Source organism: Python bivittatus, unplaced genomic scaffold (genome assembly GCF_059951505.1).
Source record: "Python bivittatus isolate LINGU-HERP-01145 unplaced genomic scaffold, Pbiv_v1 ctg000480_np1212, whole genome shotgun sequence".
In the NCBI taxonomy this organism is placed as follows: Eukaryota; Metazoa; Chordata; class Lepidosauria; order Squamata; family Pythonidae; genus Python; species Python bivittatus.
In genome coordinates, this window is record NW_028277075.1 from 51528616 (window position 1) to 51552841 (window position 24226).

Sequence of the window (24226 nt, forward strand, 5' to 3'; positions counted from 1 at the left end):
AAGAACAGGGAAGGGAGGAAAAAGTGTGGCTGGAAGAATAATGATTGATTAGGAAGTTAAGAAATCAGGAGGTGTTCAGAACACACAGGATTATCTCAGCTGCTAATTCCATCAAAGCTGCTGAAACGCCACCCTGTTCAAGTGAGCCAAAGGTGCTGAGAAGAGAGAACAGCAAAGTCAATGCAACCAAGGACTATACTATTTTCCCCCTCACAGCACTATGTTTAGAGCTGCTGAATCCCTGCGATCAGAAAGTAAACTTATCACTGAATTCCTCATCCTTTTCTTATTTCTGATTTCCTCAGTCCCAACTCTCCATTTCAGTGTTTGTGTGTATGAAGAAGCAAAAACAAGGTAATACATGTGTGCAAGATTGTTCCAGCCTGTCTCCCTTTCTGCAGTCCCCACCCCACCCCACCCCCCTGCCGCAACCCCAAAGCACTGATATCTCTACTTAGGTTCCAGATCCAGATCCAGATTCCAGGATTTCTTTATAATATAAAGTAGGCCCCTTTCTATATAATAAAGCTTGTCTAGTTTAGTTTAGTTTAGTTTAGTTTAGTTTTTTGCTTGTTTGTTTTAGAAGAGAAAGGATGATTGCCCTTAAATTCTAAAAATATCTATAGGGTTGCCAATCTATCAAGTCATGCAAGAGTCTATTACAACCTGAAGTTCAAATCAAGTTGATTTATATTGACACTGAAATGCAGGGAAATCTGTTCACGGACCACTTTTTTCTGAACATGTTATTCCATTCATTTCAGTAAGTGGCATTATTGATCCAGTATCGACAAGAAGACAAGAAGATATGCAACATAGTAATAAGGATAATGCGTACCATTCTTTGTTTGATCTGAAATTGCTTTAAAACATTTTGTAGAGTATTCTGTCTTTCCTGGAGGTTCTGTTAGGACAAAGGAGATGTTCAGCTTGAAGTACATTTTTCTCCCATAGAACTAGGATTTCTTCCTGCCAACTAGGATTGCATCCATACTGAAGTTACAGATATCATCTGATATTAATGAGTGGTGTGACAAATTATTATTTTAACTTTGCCATATCAGATTGAGGTAGAAGAATATGTATCCTTCTTCCTCATCTGGTTGAACTCCTTTCTCTTATGCAAGACCCTCTCTGGTTCTCATGCTCATGGGCTGTTTAGAGTCTGTGCATCACATCCCTGTCCCAAGATTTCTGTGAGTGAGGCAAGAAGTCCCATATGGAAGACTCTCTTATTTCCATTCATTACATGAGCAGGTTTGAGGAAGGCTCCCTTTACTATAAAATATGCCATAGGATCTATATACTACTAAAACTCTGTTTGTGTTTATCTGTATGTCTGTTTGTACCCTCAAGTTAGCCCAAACGGTGCATTCTACCACAACAATTTTTGAATCAAGGTACCTAAAATCTGCTAACTTAAAGAATACATAAAAAATCCGGGACTCATTACGCCTGTGGAATTGAAATTTCCACAATGTTCAGACCAATTTTATTCACAAAGTTGTGGCCGTTGCAGCATCCCTGTGGTCACATGACTGTGATTTCCACCACTCCCTGCCAGCTTCCCACAAGCAAAGTCAACAGGGAAGCCGGCAGGAAGTCGGAAGTCACTCCTGTTCTCACTACTTTTTTGCCTGCCCACGATCATTCTGTTTATCTGTTTAGGTAATAAACATTGACTTATTGTTGAAGTTCATTTGCCGCTACAATTATTTTTCTACTTATGATATATACTCTTCTTAGATGATCACAGGACCATCCAGCATTGGGGTAAAAAAAATATGGTCAGTCTAAAATTTAAAGTTCATTCTGATCACATCAGACTGCATTACCTTTCTCTCAAAGGATGACCCAGTGGGTCACAGGGTTGTTTAGTACTCACTAAATTTTCTGGTAATTTTCTTTACACTTGCCACCAATTCATTATGACAGTGAATTGGTGGCAAGTGTAAATAAAAGTGTACACTTTTAAACAAGTCCTTTTTTCAAGTCAGTGTGGCAGGTATCAAAAACCAATCAATCACACAGCCAATCCAAAGCTGTGTTATTTAAAAAAAAAAAAAAAAGCCTTCTATCCAAATTGAGAATGTGAGACTAGCACTTCTGTAATTCTAGTCTGTCAGTCCCCCTTTGAAGACTACTTGGAAGCTTCAAAACTTCAATTACTTGAGAATGCAGTGGCTAGATAACAAGATAAACATTTCAAATTTAGAGGCCATTTTAGTTTAGGGCTTAAGCTTCTAAAGAACAACCTCTTCTATGTGAACCTACTTATGTATTACATTCATCATCTAAGGCTGTAGTCTAGGTGCTCCCACCTTAAAGGATGAGGTGTTTGGAAAGAGAAGAAAGTGACTTTTCTGGTGATAGCCTCTTTATGGAATACCTTTCCCTATGATCTAGGTGTTGCTTTTGTTGTTACTCTTTTGGTACTATGTTTTATCAACTAGCCATTCTAATTAGGAGATACAAGTTGCTGATAGATGATTTCTTTTCTGATATTTTATAGTTTTATAGGCTCCTTTATTGCCACCACTGACTGCTGCACTGTTAAATGAACAAATTGAGAAAGGTCCTGTGTGTTTGTATGTGTGGGCATGCGTCTCTACCCACCCACCCATCCACCCACAAATAAATAAAGTGGCACCCATTATCAAAACAAGACTTTCAAGGTAAATATCTAAAAATCTGGAAAAAAATTCTACTATTCTAGAAAGAGCGGATGCACATTTAAACAAATGACTATAGGGTGGACAAGTGAGCTAATCATTAAAAAATTACACTGTGTAAATTCCTTCTGTTAGTGGAATCTTTAAAAGAACTTTTGGAATGAAGTTAAAATATGTCTCTTCATATATAATACTGCAATATAATAAATGTATAAATAAAAATAACTGTTGAAACAGTGCATAACTTTTTTTTTTTAATTCCTCCATACTATTTGAGAGGCAGTGAAAATAGGTGGATAATTTCCCCTATTTTTTTAAGGAGAGGAAAAAAATGCCTCTGATGGTTTCTTAGTGGGGTAGCTTACCCTTCTGGTCTCTTTCCTGTAGTGACAACAGTATCCACAGCTGTCTTGGCAGCCTGGCGATCGGTTTTCAGCCTCCAGACGTACCACAGACCTAAGCGTAATTCTAGAACAATATGTGTTCCCATGAGATGGGAAGCTACTTTGTGGGAGCATACAGTAGACCTTATAAATAAAGTAAAATATTGGAAATATTCCCAAATAGTTTCTAAGAAACAACTCTCGCAAATGCATTAATTCATTGCATGTAAATGCACGAATGCCTTCTATCTGCATGGCACTTTGATGATGAAGATGGAATGTGAATCTGAACCAGGGATGTTATCTAGCTGGTTCAGTCCGGTTTATGAAAACTGGTTCATCAACTATTGCATGCCTTGCTTTCTGATATTATGCATATTTAAAAGATGGACTGGTGTGTCTTGATGATTAACTGCTTTGATGTTTGTCACGCTGAAGGTCGAATATTACAAATTATTGTCAGACTCATTTGTTGCCTAGTTTAGATAATACCCCTGATTTGAACCACATTCACTATATAAACACATATAAATTCACCACACAAGACATTTTTATACACAGTACTTCTGCATATCAATGTAGAAATTTGCAACAGGAGTAACAGCAGGAGCAGGACAGAACAGGTGCTCTTGTAGTTTCATGAATGAACATCTTCTGGTTTGCTCACTTTTTGAAAGGTCAGAAGTGGATTCAAAGGTTGTGAAAATTAACTTGTTTATTTTGTGTTCTTCTGCTTGGAACATATCACAACAATGTTCTGTCAACCTCCCTTTTACATGCAGTGTGAAGCCCAATGCAGCACATAGAGTTGGATTTGCAGGCATTTACTGCCACTGTCTAATTAAAATACAGCATGCCAAATTAGGCTTCACCAAAATTAAGAAAACTCTATTGAGAAAGCCTTGAATTAGATGAATTCATTGCTACCTCTTGATTCCCAGCTTGTGCAGATAAGGTTAGAGGGAATTTTGGCAAAGGTCTTGAAGTACCCAATTGTGGGCTAAAAGGGATACCAAGCTTACAGACAATGAGCATGTCCTAATTTCTGCGCATAGGTGTCAGTTTATATATAATTGCGACAGTTGAAATAGAAATACTCCCTAGAGGTGATCAAACATCAGGCTGTAATTACAGGCTTTTTGTCTTTTTCTATGTTTTTATTTGTTAAGTTGTTTATTTTCTTTCTTTTTATATATGTGATGAGTTGTTCATTTTTATTTTATGCATGTTTTTTGAAAATGGACGAATATATGTATTTTTTAAAGGCTGTGATCAGGTGACTTGTTCCTAATCTGTCTCTATTAGTGTGCAATGAGGTGGATTCAATATAAGCCTTCTATAGATAGAAAAAATATTTCTGCTTGCAGAAGGCTTATGATCCCAGTCGATTGGTGGCTCTGGTGGTTGCAGATGGAGAGCGAATCAAAACTTACCAGCTGGTTTATTCTTACCAGCAGAATAAACTTGGACCCAGTTCTCTTTTGATTATTTCAGTTCTGATCTCACATACAGAGTAACACACATGTATACCACAGACAGACATGGAGGCATAGTGGTGCTGTGTCTTCAAGTCAGTTTTTGACTCCTGGCAGAGCATGGACAAGTCCCGGCAGTTTTCTTGGTAAGATTTCGGAAGTGGTTTGCCATTCCCTCCTTTCAAGGGCTGAGAGAGAGTGACTGGCCCAAGGTCACCCAGCTGGCTTTGTGCCTAAGGCGGGACTAGAACTCACAGTCTCCCAGTTTCTAGCCTGATGCCTTAACCACCACACCAAACTGGCTGTACAGACATGGAGGAGAGACTCAAAATCAGTGTTTTCTATCTGTGGGGAAGAGCAGGCTGTGTGGATTACCTCCACAGAGAGACAAGTAGCAAAAAGGCAGCCATGTGGCAATGCAGCATCAACGCTCACTGTCTATAGAACTATTTGTGAAATGTAACTGAGGATAACTGCAACTTTTCACTCGAAATTGTGTGAAACTAACTAAAAGGTATACAGTCTTAGTTCTTCCCACACTGAAAGAACAGCTACTACTACTACAGCAACAGGGTTTTCTGCCTTTTTTATTTCCATATGTATAGAGTAGAAAAAAATGGTCTTTAAAAATATAATAAATGTCAGCTTTTCTGTACTGTCTTTATACCTGTGGGAACAATTTCAAACTGCTGCCTATTTTACATTTTCAAACAACCACATCTGTCTACATTTTTATCTGATGCATTTTTAAAGTTTTAGAGATCCCCTTTTCCAAGGGAAAATGCCATATGGCAGATCCACTTCAAAAAGTTGGTGAATTCTGGAGAAAACACTGAATCTAATTTTTATAGAAATGTCACCATGACTGTAAGCATGTTGGGGAGGAGCAGCTTACATTGAGTACTCTTTGCATAATTTTAAATGCATTCTCCACCATTTCAGCTATTAAACAGAAGGCCCAGGAAAGGAGTGGGTACAACAGATATTTTCAGGCATGTAGCTCAAAGCAATTTTTCTGTAGCTGTATATGCACATTGGGAATCTTTAAATGCATTGATGAAGGAGATTTCATTTGGATGGGTACACCTCCGTTCAGCCTTGCAAATCTATGTAGACGCCTCTGTATGTCACAGAGAAGTCACGGGAATAAGCAAAGTTAAAAATGAACACTCCAATTAACAAATGAAGTGATTGATTTCATGAGACTAAGCTGCCTTAAGTGGTTTGAGGATTGTTCTGGGAGTAAAGTACCACTGTTTAGAGAAATGAAAACATAATGAGTTCATTATGAAACATGTTAATAGAGTATCTGTAACAACATTTACCACATTTGCTTGCTTTTATCTGCAAACAACAGCAACTAATAAAATATCTAAATATGCCAATTTTCATGCCTCCAAATGGTCTCTTTATTTAACCCACAGTAAGTAAATCCATTTGAATGGTGATGCCAATTGCTTAAAAGCTGCTGTTTTCATGCTTCATTTATATTTCTAACCCAGTTATGGAATTCCCACTGACAATCCTGTTCAAGCAATCTTAGTGAGGTATTAAATTCATCTTGGGCCTGCATGTCCAATGAAGACTTTCTGAATTTCATTACTGGCTAGAGAGGAACTTTAATTATCCCTGAAGAAATCTTAATGATTGGAATTACCTGGCAAGTGAACACACATCAGCATGGCAGGAGGCTTTGGTATCTATTAGCATTCAGAAAATACAGGCAATATTATCTGCTGAGGACAACTGCCCAGCAATGCAAGGGCACCAGAGTATGGATTTGCTAAAGATGCTAAAGATGGCCAGTATGGCTTGCTCATTTGCAGGGTTTGCATACAGCCAGGGCTTACTTTATTTGCTTTTCATTCAGGCACATTGTACTTTTTTTCAAAAAGTCCAATTTTTCTCTCCCGAAGAGCTAGGAGAGGAAGACCTTCGTTCAGGATGTCATAATGTGAAACTAATAAGAAATGCATTCTTTTTGGAAAAAGAGAATGAAAGAGTGTGCTTTTCTCTTGAAGGGAAAGTCTGGAGATTAGTCTGGACTGAAGTTAAGATAATTAAACAGAGGTCTCATTATAATCAATAGGACATCAGTTATATCTGACTTATCCCACTGATTCCACTGATATAACTATCATACTGTAACCAATTGACTGCATGTATCTTCAGGTGACAAGTTGAATCCTTGTAAAATAATGCAACTAAAACTGCATTGCTGATTAATTTCACTACATATTCTATTCCGTTTAAGTCTGTAGGAATGTACCTATGTTTAACTGTCATGTTTGAGCCTACTGAAAGCATGAGTTTTATTCACGACTTCAACTTGTTGCCCTGAAAGAAAAAGGAATTCCCATAGTGTAACTTAATGCAGCTGTCTTAGAAGGCAGGATGTATCAAACCCTGTATGTGTATATAACTTTTAAATTAACAATAAGTTAACTCAAATTTCCATCAACCCAATGGACCAGTGAATTGAGATGTACTCCCAGATTTCCTTCAATTTTTGACACTATTTCAAAATAAAAGCAGGACTCTGAGCGGCCTGCAGGCAAAATATTTATTCCCCACTCCATCATTTCTTCTCATAGCCTTCCATTAAAAAAAAAAAAATCATTAAAGTTACTCAGACAGTAAAGGAAAGTGTATGAGTAAACCCAAAATAGTAAAACAACTGTTGGGATTATATTTCATTTGTTCATATCCTTGATTGAAACTTATGGATTCATCTGATCATTTCTAATCTTTAACCTGTGGAAATCATTTCTACAAGATGAAGAGATGGTTGCTAACTTGGATGGCTGGATAGATTGATGGATGACAAGTCAGTGTTACCTTCAGGTTGAGGGTAGCATGGCTCCAGATATCAGATGTAGGACAACAAGGTTGAGAGATGGGTATGTCTCCATTTCCTGCTTGTGAGCAGCCCAGGGCCACCTACCAGGTCTATTCCTATGTTCTTATGTAATACCAAATTATGCTTCACGTGTTGACTTAGAATAGTTTTCCCCATTGTCTCCCAAGGGTTCTAAGACAAGTCATTTGTTGTGCTTGTTAGAGACATGCAAGCAAGACATGCTTTCTGTGCCTAGGGACACTGCTGTGGCTAGACTCAAGAGTCCAGGGTGCCACAATCCCCGAAAGCCACCAGTCATCCTCCTATGAATGAATGCATTCAGAATAGTCATTTACATACAGCAGTGGCCTACTGAGACACTGAGCAGCCACTCAGGACTGTGGAAGTAATACACCAAGGTAGGAAGAGGATTGTGAGCAAATAGATATATAAATGCCTATTCTGAATGCATTTGGATTTAATTTGAGACTCGGCAGATTTAAAAATAAGGTTATGACTAATGCACAAGTGGGATAGTGGTATGAATTAATACATGATCATCTAATATGGATTAGAAATAGGTGATTGGCTCATTCACACGCATGCACATGCACAAACACACAATTCAAAATGTAGATTGAAACTTGAATTGGCAGAGTATATCAAAAGTCCTAGAGATGGGTGGATCTGACTATTTCTGGTCCATGTCAATTTGTTTCTTTTATGAGGGATTTCTGTAAAGGAAATTTCAAACCATAAATTCAGGACTTTTTGCATTTGCAAAATTTACATTTTATTTTAAAAAACAATATAACTCCATTTTATTCCTTGCAAGAATTCTATGATATTTGGTGGAAAAATTTATCCTACTGATGAGAACATGCCACTAAGCTTCATTTAAACATGTTGTGTGCAACAGCAACCTTTCTAATCTGAGGGTTTATTACATAGGCTACACCAATTCCCCTACGTTTTTAGGGCTTTATTAAAAAGTCATAAAGATTACCAGCGGCCGTAGCCAAGAAACTCGAGTAGTTTCAGAAGGAATTATCCAACACGTCTTGGGGGAAAGGATTTTTCATACTGCAGGGAAGTATTTGTTTCTCCTTTTGCTCATTGTGTACTCCTTGTTTGTCTTTGGGTAGGAATTTGACACATGTCTCTAGAATGTTTTCAGAAGTGCAAGGTTCTGGAACCACAATGAATGAGAAACCACCTAAGTTTGGGTATGTAGCTTTCTGCCAGTTGGCACCAAAATCCCCCAAAGTGCAAAAGGGATAGCAGCATGACAGATGTGGAGCAAATAGTGATTGAAGCCGAAGGCAGGAAGAGCGGACCTTGCCCAAGCAAGCACCCACTACGCCATTGCATGACCCGCAGATTTTGCCAAAATTCTTTTCAGTCTTTCTACTTGTGGAGAAGAGAGCTAGCAGAGCTCACTACACAGTTCGGGGTCCAGTATTTCAACATTCCTCCTCAAAGCACTGTGATTGGAAAGCCTAGGAGAAACAAGTTACTGTGATTAGAAAGTGGTTGCAGTTAAATATGTACCTTTCCCGTCCCCTGCCAAGTGCTCCTTATAGGTCCAGCTCTCTCCTTGTGTTCTTCCAAATTCTGAATTATGAACACAGCCTTACATTCTTCAATTTGGTCATCCTCAAAATCCTATCCAAATCAGCCATATTTCGTGAAAACATTGGAATTTGTCCAAATGTGATGCACGCTGCTAATAGACCAACCAACATGACTGCTTTCATTTGATAAGAAGGAATGGAAAAGTTGGAACTTGCAAAGGTCATGTGAAAGGCAGCTTCCTGTGTGAATATGTTAGGGAAGCAGCTTAGTGAGAGAGTCAAATCCCCTTCTTTTAAAAGCTGGGATGACAAATGGATTGCTTCATATATAGAGCACACTTGATAGGTGCATGAGCCAAGCATATGTTACGTGGAGGAAACCAAAATAAACTGAAGTGCTGACTTCTGTTCTGTTCTGCTTGGCATGAGAAATTAGCAGACTGTTTAGTGCACACTCTGACAGCTGGAAACCATCCCTTTTACAAGGAAGCTGATGGAAACAAGAAATGACAGTGCTTATGTTACAGTATTTAGCATTAGACATAATGCTGATAAGATGATGGGTGGCTGCTCGTTGTAAACAGCACCCTCTAGCAACAACCGTAACCCACAAGGGGACCACGTCTTGGGAACACAGGGAGCAGTTCTGCCTTGCTGTGACAATGGGTTCAGTTTTCACCTGAAGCTAATTTGAGAAGCCCTCGTAGGCTCAATGACAGTGTGGCCAAGAGAACAAAATATCCTAATCTATTTTGTGGGAAGGGGATCATTTTTTAAAATGCTATTTCTCAGAAAAATGGGACTAGTTCCATAGTTCTTGATTACTCATAAAAACCTGCATACAAAATCAAGCCTTTATTTAATGATAAGACATCTCTAATAAATAAAAGCAATCTCCTCTCTCTTCCATGTTTATTTACTCAATTGTATCATAACGTGGAACTGGACCATGGTGGGAATCATGTCAGTGTGCCACATTAAATACTCCCCACCCCCACAAAACATAGGATGGATGGCTATATAAAGTGTCTTTTTTTAATTAAAAAAAAAACTTACGGCTTTATAAAACCACAGCAGGGCCTATACTTCCTACAAAGCATTTCAATGATTTTAAAAATCACTGTTTTCCTCTGAAGATTTGGGGTATCCAGTTGTTCTTCCATGAGCACCTTCTTCCCGGCCCTTCCAATCATATTTGTTTCTATATTATCACTGACAACTGCTTTGTTTAACTACAGCGCTGTGAAATCTCTTTTGTTGCTGTGATCCATAAGATGATTAGTTTCTGTATGAGCCTGAAAAATGTTGTGGCTGCATCAAGGGTTGTATTATCTTGTACTTTCTGGTTAAAACAGCCAGATATTTTTCAGTCTCATTCAGAAACCTGTGAAGTGTCAGATTACTAGTGGTAGAAGGGTGCTATGGACTTCTGCAAGATCTGACTACTTCTTCCAGATATTCTTTAAAGTATATAGCCCTAGAAAATATGAAGCTCTTATATCTATTTAAATCTATACTGAAGTGTCATGCTTAGCAATTATTAAAAATCAGGTTCAAGGATTTGCTTAATTTATTTTTTAACTTGGTGTAATGTAGGTGAAAATTTGAGGGCTCCAACTTTGGAATTCTCAGTTGCGGAAAAAGCAAGAACACACTAACAAAATAAGTTAACCGAAAGAATGCAAGTCAACCGCAAAGGATTAACTACTAGCGCTGGGAACACAAGGTCTTTAGATAGCAGCTATGCGAAAATAACAATTTAGTTACAGAATCTTAGGCTCCTTTGTGTAAATAATTGTGTAAGGAAATGTGATTTCATTTGTACCATCCCTCATTATATTTTCCAGCACACATATGAATTAACCCAATCAGTGGGGTTGACCTTATCAGTCACATTGATGCTATGTACTATTGAATAACCAATAAGAATCTGTAATTGTAATGTAGCCAATTAAATAGAAGTATAATTTGCATAAGTCTATAAAGACAGTTTATAACCCCACCCCACTTTAAGTTTCCACTTTCCTGCCTCTACTACCGAAACTGTCATAACCAATTTGTGCTTCAGTGTGAAAAATTCTCCTTGAATAATTATGGGCATTACCAAATGTGGCTTGAGATCAGCTCAGGAAACAAATTAAATTCCTCTTCTCTCATCTTTTCATTGCATCAGTCCTGACTTCCCCCTCTTAGTAATGCCCTATGTCTCTAAGAATCATGTTCAGTGAATAAAAAAAAATATGGAAATCAGTATCTCCCAATATTGCACAATATTATAGCATACAGATTTAGTCTTTACACATATTTAAGATTATGACCAATATTGATATTGTTTATAGCCATTGTTTAAATCAAAACTATTTTGTATAGTTTATTTGAATAGGTTTTGTTTTATAACTCCTTTCTGACAAGCATAAATTCTCACATTCATTGAAGCCAAGCACCCAAAATTGTTTTAAAAAATTACCAGGAATTTGCTTTTATATGAGTGACATGACTTTTTTTTATTATTATTTTTGTAGTATGGGATCAAGAATTGTTTGGGCTACAAGCCACTGAGAGTCAATACTTCAGCTGTACATCTTGCAGATGGTATGAAGGGACAAGTAATGATGATAAAGGTGAATGAAACAATTTTAATTAATTCATAATTGCATTCTGCCTGGATATATTTACTTGTACTTGCTTTTTTAGCAGCATGGTTTTGTTTTGTTTTTGTTTTTTTTTAAAAAGGTGACTGTACAAAAGTGTGGTGCACCAGTATATGTAATAGCAGTATCCTTTTTTGGTCCATCAGAAATTTTAAAGGGAAGGAATTGTACCGAGACTATACAATAATATTTATTTTACATGACCATCAAAAACATGAGTGGAGTGCTGGGCCTTCTGTTTCAGAAAGTTTATAAGGAATCTGAAAGTCTGCCAGGCTTTGTTCCTGATGAAGGATTCCCAAAGAAAGAGTTCAGTGGTGAAATGCTTGGGTTTCAGAAGATAGAACAATCTGATATATGGAGACAAATCTGAGGTTAAACAAAAGGCAGACAAAATGATCAAGACCAGGAAGCAGAAGCAAGGGGATACTAGACAGATACATTGAAAACAAGGAGGTTTCACACCTAGACAAAGTCTCAATATCTGTGTAGAAAGCCTAATAAAGAAGAAAGGGAGGCTTCTGCTGTGCCAAAGAGTGATGAAGCATATCTCCATCAGTAGTTGCTCACTAACTTGAATAATAGATCCTATTAACAGTTTGCTTTCTGGGTTGGATATTCTTGGCATTTTTAATAAAAGACTATTCCTGTCCTGAAATGCCATCAACCTCAACATTTTGGGATAATCTTTAACATTTCTGGAGAAAGGTTTTTCCCTAGAGTCCATAATAAAGAGAGGGTGTGTATTCCAAAAATATGCTACTTCAATATTTAGCTATAACAGCAATTATATCATTTTATCATGGATATAAGTCATCTAAAATGATTTGTTGATCTTTCTTTATAAGGCAAGGGCACAGAGTTGGTTAAGAACACTTACAACAATTGATTCTCAGAACTCACTGGGATGTTTTTTTCTTCAGTATTTCCCTTATAGTGAAACTTTAGACCATTTTTTTTTAATCCAAGAAGCCTTCAGTGGTTCTGTGGGGAAAGGATGTGCATGTAACTTAGTTAATGACTAGATTATGATGAATTCTTATTACCCAGGTTACCTGCCATAAAGACTATCATAAATAAATATACTTTCAATTGAGTAGCCAGGAAATTCATATTGTTTATACTCTTCAATGTTGCTTTTTTTATCCTACACTAAAAAAAAAAAAAAAGTAAATAGATACTCTCTTTCTCTCTCTCTCTTTGACAAACAACCCCCAGAGGCAAAGCATTTTTGATGTGAAAAAATGACATTAACTCAAAAAAAAAAAAGTGCTAAAGTTTTAGTAGAAATTATCCCATAACTGCTGTGATATACCTTTAAATCAGGTACTTGTCAGTATTCTGAAAGGCAGATTCACTTAATGAAGTTTTAAAATTGCTCACAAAAAAGGATCAGCTTTTCCAACTGATGCGAAACAAATGCACATAACATAGGATCAATCTATTTCTAGCTCCTCCAACTTCTTATTTCTTGCATCAATGATATCTTTGACATTAATAGCTACCATCAGGGAAAAAAGCGTTTTAGCCTATATTTTTCTTCCAGTTACCTGCCAGCCCCCTACAACTCTCTCTTCGCAGAGCATCAATGGCCCCATTAGCATGCACATAGAAGTGAGGATCCACAACAATTAGAAACAACAGGAAAAATATCACCATCAAGGCAAAATTGCTTGACCCACTTTCTTCACATTGGATTTTCATTAAAAAAACAACACAGTTCATTCAAAAAAATTCAGTTCTGCCCAAGATCATAAACAGTTATAGTTTAATGTAATTACTAAAACAAAGGCAGAAAGGTGGTTGTATATTTTCAAGTAGTAGCAGACCCTTATCAGTAGTTTGGCACAGCCTTATGCGTTCTTTGGGGTTCCTAAATCTGATATGTGACAGTGTTACAGTTGCTATCCCTGAAGCTTTCTCCAGGCTCCAGAAAAGTCAGAAGGAGAGGGTAGCCAGTAATGATGCCTAGAAAATCATGCAATCTAGGTGACAGATTACTTGTGTCTGCACAAATCTATATCCGTGGAAAGTCAGTTTCAGGACTGTTCCAATGGACAATAAATGCTCTGTCCATAAGAACAGACGAGATTGAATGCCTTTTATAATACAGGCATAGAAGCCATTTGGTTTGAATGCAGCAGCCAAGTTGAAGTGATTCGGCCCTGACTCAACTCTTAGAGCCCACCATTTCTATCACTTTGCTTTAAGTGCCAAGGCAGATCCATCACTACTGATACTCAAAGCAAAGTGCCAAAAGCAGATAGAGCCCACTTTGCAAAGACCTAGAATTTACTTCCCAATTTGATAAGTTCAAAGACACTTGAAAACAACTGTAATAAATTGTTGTAACTTCTGTAACCATAGATGGCAAGGGCTCTGAGGTTGAACTCAGCCTTCCGTAGGCTATTGGCTTAAGTGCCAGCTAATTGTTTTATGAACATTGCAATTTCTCATATTAATTTTCTTTTTCTTTTTGAAGATCATCACATAAGGCACAGGAAAAGATACATCTGGATGCTACATACAAAAATGGGTGCAAAAGAAAAGGGAAAGAAAACAATGCACTCAGGTAGACTGTAGCCTTAAAAGTATATACTGCAGGTCTCCCTCTGTTTAGTCTAATTATCCTAGAACTGCAGGACCTATAACTCACTCTCCAGATCATGAAGACATGTACAAAAGAATGCACTAAAAAAATGGCAGCCTACAACCAACAAGATTATTATTCCCTAGCACAATACTTCTGTGAGCAGATATAGATAGTATTCACTGTATTTATTTCTTCAGAAATCAGTGAACTGATCTGGGGTCTTACACTGGAAATATTTGATTGTTCTTCTCCCTTCTAAAGGATATATTTGAATAGTTCTGATTTCATAGTCTGTTTTCTGCATCTTCCCTATATACCCTATTACCTAAAATGGATTGTGAAAAGTAGCCTCTTTGTAATCAACGACATCAAAAGAACATTTTAAGCAGTTTTACTGCTTGACAAGGTTGTAATTTAAACTAATTTCCTTACAGAGCCCTGTACCCAAAGCAATATTTATATTTGCAAATCATCTCATACACAAAAGATGGTTTTCTAAAAAAAGTGTCTTGGGATTTCAAAGACTTCCAGGATAATTTTTTTAATTATAATAATCATACACATAGTATCTGAATATATCTCCATCTATTTGCCACAACAGTATTCCATGACCTTCACTTTAATCTTGCAAACAAGAAAACTCTTTGTTTTGTAGTTCTAATTCATTTGCATCCAGATCTATTTTAACTTCACATTTGGAATGCAGTATATTTTAAACAGCTTTTGTTTTGTTTAAAAATCCATTCTACAGAAAACAAATAAACGTAGCTAGCTTCTTTTTTGTGATTTTTAGCCAGATTTTAATCAATATTTGTAAACCACCTGAAGTTACACACGGGAGTAGGTGGCATATCAATTTTTAAAGAACAAACAAATAATTATGCACACTCCATTTCTGCCCGTGTGCCAACAGTGCTGCTATTTCGGGGTACCTAAATATCAGGGAGGCAGGCCAGGAAGGGTTAAAATCAGCACAATTTGGATACTAAGCAGAGGAAGATTTTCAAAGCATGGGAGCGCTTCTCAGAATAAATATAGGTATTAAGAGTGAGGAAACTAAAATTTATTCCCTCTAAATCCCAACTTCAATTATAATACTACATAACCTAGACCAACACATAATTACAGCTATATTCAGAGATAATTTATGAGGATGAGGGCTGTAATGATAGAGACAGATGTTGGAGCGAGTACAATTATTCCACATGCTGCTAATTTCTTAACTGATACCATTTTTCACATGGATTAGTAACTGCATTATTAACTGGAAAAATGTCTGAATTCCCTAACTTTTGAAGCCATGTACATTTTCTCCTAAAAGTCTATTCTCAAGTCACTGGTGAGATAGACAAGTGAAAATTTTCCACATTTCTATTTATAAAGTAGCAGACAGCAGTATTGTTGAGTGGTGACCACCCAAATGCAGCTAAGTAAAATACAGTCCCATGTTATTTTGTACATTGCCTTTAATTCTGATTTAAAATATTTTCATCTACACCAGAACATTCTTTTGGAGGGTCTTTTTCGTGTCATCTCCTTCTGCTCTCTCCTTTTGGCATTCTTGCTTTCTCCTTCCCTCTTCTTAACCATGGATGGCTTTTCCTTCTCAGGAAGTAATCACAACTGCCCTATGTAGCTTTCTAAGTTATTGGTGAATGTAATAAGTGATACAGACAATATCCTCTGATACATTTTTCCCAATCTTAATGGAAATAGAATCGTGGCAGAGATAAATTTGGTCCAGTCCTTTGATAAGACACAAGCCCTCTATTAAAGAATTAAAACAACACTTCTCTTAGTATATACAGGTTTACTGTTCAGTCATATTCTAATAATGGATGTTGATGTTCACTTTAGGAGTTCTGATTGAGACTGATTAATCTAATCCAGGACTCTGCGCCCTAACTCAGGGTTTTTCCACACTTCAGTGTTCACCTGCTTGCCTCCCATCCAGCTTGGAATAATTCTGAGTTAGAAATCCCTTTCCAACATTTAGCACTTTTCTTTGCTATGGCCACAGTGATGCCTTGTCCGGACCATGTTCTCCTCAGCCTCTGATGGGTGGATTCTCCTGCTGTTTAACCCCTCCTGCACCATTAAAGGAGAAAGGAAGATAGAAAGAAAATGCCAGGTTTACCATTTGTCTCCTATCACTTAGGCTGGAAGAGGAAAGTTCTTGTAAATTTTACTTGGTTTAAAACACACACACACACCCCTCCAAAAGAACAGGTTTATTGGTACTGTTCTATCAATTAACTTTAAAAAAAATTGTGGGGAAAAAAAGAAAGAAAAAGCACTGCAGGGTGGTGATCAGTGACCAAGGGGAGGTTTGTGTTCCCATAACAAACTTCAGTAGCCTAATGAAGTGGAGGAATGTCCTTGCAAGGTATAAGAGATTGTGCTTGAGGCTGAGAGAGAGGGAGGAGTCTCTCTAGGCAGAAAGGATCAGCAGATAGTAAAGGTCATTATAGGCTTATCAAAGAAAATGGGTTTTTAGACTGTCATGCAAACAATGTGGGTAAAAGAAATGGAAAAGCTTCCGAGTTTAATGACCTCACTAACTTTTTTTTAAAAAAGAACTTCTTAGTTCTCAAGATTCTGTACTTTAACCTGTCGTTCTTGGCATTAAAGGTGACTTGGTGTGTGGGCAGCCCTAGACATTTAATTAATGAATTAGCTTAATGAATTAGCTTTTACAATTAGCTTCAATTGTTCTGTTTAGTTAAGGGGCTTGACAGAAGAAATTGAAGCCCAGCATGTGATCAGAGAGCCGGGCTTGAGCAAGTGCACGATAGAAAATGCTGCAGCACTTTTGAGGCAGAGCCAGAAAAAAGGGTGGAGGCTGCATCAGCCATGGAAGGGAGGGGGGTGATATCATGAGGATGATATCATACGTTCCTGCCCTCCAGCAATGGGGGACTGCTTGTGATCACGCTGGAGTAAGCTGGAGGGGTGGATCATGTATAGAACTTACCAATAATTCTATAAAACTGTGTTTGCTGCTGTTTGGTAGAAATGGCCATGTGGGGAATGGAAAATGGAATGCCAAAATAAATTCATTAAGCCAACTTTGTGGTTGTGTATGTTTCACCATTCAGCACACCCAAGCAAACTCACTGAGAGTATGAGTCAGAAAGAACAGACAAAGTAAAAAGTCCAAAGACATGCCAAAGGCCAGGGATATTATTGTAGGCTGGTAAACAAGCAACTTTGCCAAACCTGGGTGCCTTACTAAATATCAGCAGTTTCCAACCATACCTACAGCTGTTCTGACAAAGTCTGACATCCAAATAATCCTACTGGGATTATCTTTCTTTGGGAATGGCTGAGCACTCCCATGCCTCTCCATCTTCTGATGCTCTGTCTTCAGACAGCACTGTTCTTGAAGGCTGGTGAAAGAGATCCTGGCCTCAGTCAGAGTTGTCTGGATACAAGGTAAGGACAATGGAGTCATTGCTGGCACAGCAATAATGCTGGAACCTGGAAGTACAAGATCTGGTTCTTAGGATATCTCTTCGTGATCTTCTTTAAAAAATGCTCTTGAGAAGGACTGTGACAGCAACCATCATTTCATTTCATTTCATTTCATTTCATTTCATTTCATTTCATCCTTATCCAAATCTGAAGGTCGAAAGTGTTTTCCATTCTCAGTAAAAGCAAATTGTAATAATAAAAGGAATCCCTCCAACCAAGTTGTATTTAAACAGAACCCAACTCATTTTCAGTCCCATCAGAAGGAAGACCATATGATAATATCAGTAAGCAATTTCAACACATTAACAGACAGAAAGTCTGTCTGATATGACAGTTCTGTTCACATTGGCAAAAAAAGAAAGATGGGACAGAGGAGTATATAATAATGAAGTAAGAAGGATGGATTTGTGATTAGAAGTTCTGCTGAGAAGAATCTGGAGGTTGGATTTGGTTTTAGGGTCTCAGTTGCCTATCCCCAGGGTACAGTAATTGCAATAATAGGCTGAATTCAGGTATTCTTACTTGTCACTGATGTTCTTTTCACATCTATATTTATTCTCTAAAGAACATTATCCACATTTTAAAAACATTTGCTATAGTTAAAAGAAAAACAGTTGTGCGTGTTTTTACATAACAACAACAGCACCATCGTTTTTGGTGTTATATCAAGTATTCACAATTAGAAATGCAGAAAAAAATGTCAGGAATATATTGACAAATAATATGGAACTTTACTACGAGAGAGAGAGAGAGAGAGAGAGAGAGAGAGAGAGAGAGAGAGAGAGAATTTTGGAGAACAGTTATCACAAGATATTTAGAAGAATTTAACGCCAAGTAAAACTCAATTTTTTGTTGATTTCCATAGACACATTAGAGCTATAGGAGATTTACTCTGAATAGCCTGACAGTTTATCAGACTGGTGTATTATATCTATTCTGATATAGAATATTAATAATTATCAATAAGACATAATATAACGTCAGCATATGATGACAATTTGTATCCAATATGAAGTCCTCTTATCCCTGGAATGCCCTTTGATTGACTGATAAGACCAGTCAATGGTTCCTATGTATGTATGCATACATGTATGTATGTTCTACCTTTCATTCAAAAGCTCAAGGTGGTGTAAAGTGTTCCTTCCTATTTTTACCTATAACAACAACCTTTGAGCTAAGAGAAAGTAACTGGCCCAAATGGACCCAGTGTTCTTCCTACTCCTAGTCCCACAATTTAACTACTACCTGTCACTGACTTTCAAATTAACTATAATAAAAGATAAAGGGCATATCTGAAGAATTCCATAAAGTAACTTGATGTAGAAGTCATTCCATTTGTAATAATCCTGACCAATGGATTAGAGTACTATATTTTAATCCAAATAATACAAAAAAGAAGAAAATCCATATTTGGCCAAAACTTGCTCCAAAAGATTTTGCATCAAAGGACTTGATAACCCTAACCAACAAAACCACCACAGCTGATTCCACTTTTACTGGGTGTGTATCTCTAATGTCCATTAGCAATGTAATGTTACCTGAGACCTGCTGCCTTGTCTTGCCCCAGCTGTCCAGACAATGCGAGATGATCAATCAGAAGTAATGGTGTTTACACTCTACATGTCAGAGTGACTGTCTAAGTTTTGTCATTCACATTTAAAAGGAAAGGCATTGCAAAATTAACACAAACTTTACCAGCCCTCAAAAGCACAGTCGTATGAGTTTAGTAACGGAAATGCAATAATTTTATCCAAAACCTTATCATTATAAATTTGTTGTATACCCCTTGGTAGGATAACCATCAGAGCTGGGAAAACATTCTTTTTCCATAGAAGAAAGTTCTGTTTAACAGGTAAAGGTGCAGCCAGATGAACCACTTAATTGGTTGTGTGTAATCTTTGGAACAGTCTAAAAGAATGATGGATTTCTTCTCAGTAATCTTTGATTCTGTATTCAGAAAGCTATCAGTTTTTTAAATGCTGATTTCCTAAATCAGTGTTATTATTTATTTTGCCATTGCCATTGCTGCTGTTTCAGTTGAGAGGCCAGGATTTTACCAGGCCCTTCTCCTCCCTCCCAATATAGTTGTTTCATGCTATTTATGAGCCTTCTGTATCAAGTGCATAGAGAGAATTAAATACCTCTTTAGCAGACTATAACTTGGTACACTTCCAGTACAGATTGCCTTGTATATGCACTCAAAAGTTCTTTAAGTTTATTTTCCTAGTTTTCTTGTTTAGATGTATTGTTCTTTTTCCATGAAGCACATGCAAACTATGACCACAAATATATGCCTTAAAAGTTTTCCAGACAACCACTAGATTTGCAGAATCTTTGTTTATATATTTTAAAAACCTCCAAAATCTTTCATTTGTTTTATAAAAACATAAGTTCTTTAATAATGGATGTATTTAAATACCATATAAAAAATGGACATTTTTCTTATATAAATTGGTAATGTTGCTATAACATGATTAGATATTGCAACAGATCTCTTGTGGGGTTGATAAAAAGCGTTTTCTTACTGTGAAGGACTTAAAAGACACTCTGTATGCATCAAATTAAACTCCAGCATATATCCTTGTAGTACTTTCCATATGTGAGAATTAAATTTAGCTAAAATAGCATTGCACTCTAACAAAGAATCTAAAAGTTGATTCAAATATTTAGCCATAATTATCTGTATTAAAATGGTATTCAGAACATCTGGGTGGAGTGTAATAGAGCCATAGCAATTAATATATGCAACCCTTCCGGACCACCTTTTTAGATAGTAATTTTTATTAATTTTCTTAACACTACAAGTGAAATTTTAAAAAAAATTATGAATGCAAACTATATATAAAAATCTGAATAAAACAAAATTATTTTTCAGTCTGCTACAAATCTGATACACAGACAAAGAAGTTCAAATCATCTATGTAATATAACTGGGAATTGCTTCCTAGGAACATAGCATGTGTTAAGTGTAGTATACTTAGTAAACCACTTAATGACCAATATTTAAACAAATCCTTCTAGACCATTATTTCTTATTCCAGCACAAATATTGAGCACTTGTTAATCAATATTTTTACATTCATAGATGATTTAGGTTTCCACTAATGTATTCCTGAACATCTTCTAGCTAAAAGATCCTTCTCGTGTGAAATGGTATGAGCTCCGTGTAAATAATCAACCACACAAAAACCCAACTTCAGGTTTGAAATTAGACGTAGGTAAAAGTTTTGTTTTCATTTTTGGGACATAATTTCCCTTTTTTGTTGTTTTTTTAAAGAATGCTGTACAATAACAAATGTAATGAATGAAAGTAAAGAGCTAACCAAGGAGAAAGGCTATACTAGTAGGCTTGGCACATTATCACAAAGATAAGATAGAAATGAAAAAGGACATGGAATTTCATTGCTTTTTGTTTAGAATATTTTGAAATTAGTAGCAGCGTAAGACCTGAGGGCCTTTAGACACTATGTAACACTCCAATTGTTGGACAGCTTGGAACTATCAGCCCCAACTCATAGAACATCCTGAAGGGGGCATTTTAATTTTGAAAACAAGGCTACAGTAGCAGTGCTCCACAGCACTGTAATAATTTAAATGATGGCTACAAGCCGATTGGGGTTCACTGAAGAGTATGTTTATTCTGGGCTCTTTAGAATGCTGGAACCCTGGCATTTATCCAAGGATGTCAGTTTCTGCCCCCAGAGTGGTAATAGATGCCAAATTGGGGTAAAGACCAAAAACAGGAACATGGTTCTTTCAATGCATATTACATAATAAAGCACACAACTTTGTTGTTGTTGCTCCTGCCTCCTCTGCCAAACTCATATGCTGACTCTTAGGCTCTAAAAGGACAGATCCCATAAAGCATTAGCCACTGGGACTGAGTTAACTAACTGAGGCTGAAACAATATTTGGCATAAGGAAAGAGTTTCCCATAAACCCAAATCACCAGATGTGGCTATCTGTACTTAGTGAAAAGCGTGTGTCTGTATGTTTTAATCCATCAAATGTTTTGATAACTGATTTTGCATTTATGTACTCTTTCTTAATGCAGTAAATAAGGAGATTGGTTTTTGTGTGTTCTCCACACATGTTCCCCAGCTATGTCATTGTTTGGAAACACTCTGCCCTCCAATTTACTGATACACAATAAATTGTGCTGCACTAGACAGATGACAACATCTGGAAAAGGAGCTCTGTGTTTACTGCTCTGTCTGTCCTGTCCACTGTATTATATGGATTAGAACAAGCACACCAGCACAAGGGAGAAATTGAAATTATTCTGATTTCTGCATTTCTCCCATCTTTCAAAAAATTATAAGTAGACATACATACCTGGGCTGAAAATGATTGGAAAATGACAGCAAAGAGTTACAGAAAACTAACTCTTTTCCACAATTTAGTGGTCATCCAGAATTTTGCAGCCCAGATATGATATGCTTGATCTAGAGAACAGCGCAGAACAGCCTTGTTATCTTAAGGAGTTGATGAAGCTCTCCAATGACCTACATTCAAATGAGTAACAGCTGGAATTGATTTAAAGAGTAACTCCTCTTTATCTTTTCTGGAATTTGTGGTATATTTTCTAGCATCTATTAGAAACTCAGACATTTTATTCGCATCCTTACTTGTGAGCTATAAATCCTAGAAAAAAGCATACAGTGCAGACCTCTCCATTGCCATAGGCTTTCAATAAACCCAGGAGTGTGTCCAGTGCTGTCTGGGATTTCTATGATCAAAGGGGCTTAAGGATTTTCTTGGTTGCCTTCAGTAAAATAATTAACCATGCTATTTGCGTGTGGTTTATTTTTTTGTCTAAATCCTACAAATCTAAACCCAATCTTTGGCAAAAAAATATCTACATCATGAAACCCATCTGGGAACATTGAGAATTCACAAGCATGTGTTTCATAAAAGGCATGTATGTTTTCTTTTCCAAATGGCTTAATAACTGCCCAATTCTATGCAGGAACCAAATTTGGTTTGATTATGTGGAATAATATAAATAATGAAAATAGATACTGTTTTGGATTAGAGTGCCCCCTTACTTAAGCAGTTTTGCAAATAAAACACTGCTATATGAAAGAAAGGCCCTTGAAAGGCACCTAACCAGTTCTATAAAAGATAAATAAATCTTGTTGGCTTCAGTGACTATCTTGCCAAAGGTTCTTCTATTCTCTTCTGGCACATATCCTGGTCTTTCTACATGACAGTGCCATCCCCAGGCTTTAGGTGATAGAAGAGCTGCTCTCTTGTTTGCTAAGGCCCTTCCCTAGCCCAGACATCAACTTGTTTTTTTTTCTTAAGACATCCTGGAGGCTACCACAGACCTGAGATTTCTTATAGTTTGTTTTCAGGCAGGATGATTCCCTCCCAAGCCATGACTGTCCCAGCCAATTTCTGATACATTAAACACAAATCCCTATCCCTTCGCAGAGTCCTCTCAGTTGCAGTGATGGAGGCGGCTTTTTGTAAAAAGGAGCTTATATGCAAATGAGCATCTGTCTGCATCAAGGCTAATTACTTAATTGTGTTTTTGCTCTCACACATAAACCAAACTGAATAGGTAAAGCAGGAGAAGCAGACTGCTGACTTTTGATAAACTGGCTTGCATTTTTAAACTTGCAAGGAATATTGATAATAAAGAAGTAACTAGAGAAACTACTGTGTGCCCAGGAAGAAACTGCATTACAAAAATGCAACGTTTATTGAGTAATAGTGGCAATTTATAAATTATACAGATACACCCCTGCCAGTAAAAATCTGAAATTAAATGTCCTGATTTTCATTAATTGTGAATCCTATCATCAAAAAGCTGGCATTTTAAATACATGTTTAGTTCCCAGCACCTTGATGCCCAAAACTCCCTTTTATTTGGGAAGAATAGACTGAGATTGAAAGGAAGCAAGGACACTGAAAGTTCTCCATTAATGTCGAACACATGGCACGTGTGACAGGAAAACCTGTCCCTTCAAGAAAGGCCACCAGTTCGCTTGCATGCTCCTTCCCTACGTGCCCTTTCTCTGGCAGCACCAACACTGCTATCTACCTAGCTAATTGGGAGTGTATGTATCATTCTGCCTGTAGACAGATGTTACGGCCATTGCATGATGCATCGCTCTGGGGAAGTGCAGAAATCACACACACACACAAAGGGTGGCTAGATAAGCCAGACAAGCTTGCTAGATAGCAAGCCACTCTGGAGGCTTGTACACCTCAACCACACTGAAGTGGGTGTTTCAGGCCACGGTCGGGAGGATAGCCAATGACATCTCCATCTCCATTTGTGACTGATCTTGGTCCACCCTGTGAAGTAGCTGCTTCACTGCACCTAACAGAGGAACAGCTCTTGATTAAGCCCAGAAATTCTGACTGGTAGCTAACCAAACTCATGCATCTTTGTACACAAAAATCTGCTTATTAGGTTTGTGTTTGGAGGCTGAACTGACTTCAGTAAATTTGTGCTGACATGTACAATTTGTAGTTTTGGAATTACCTTCTCTTTTTGTTGCTCATAAAAAGATCAAGAAGCAGATTTTAAATAGTACATAACTCCCCCTGTGAC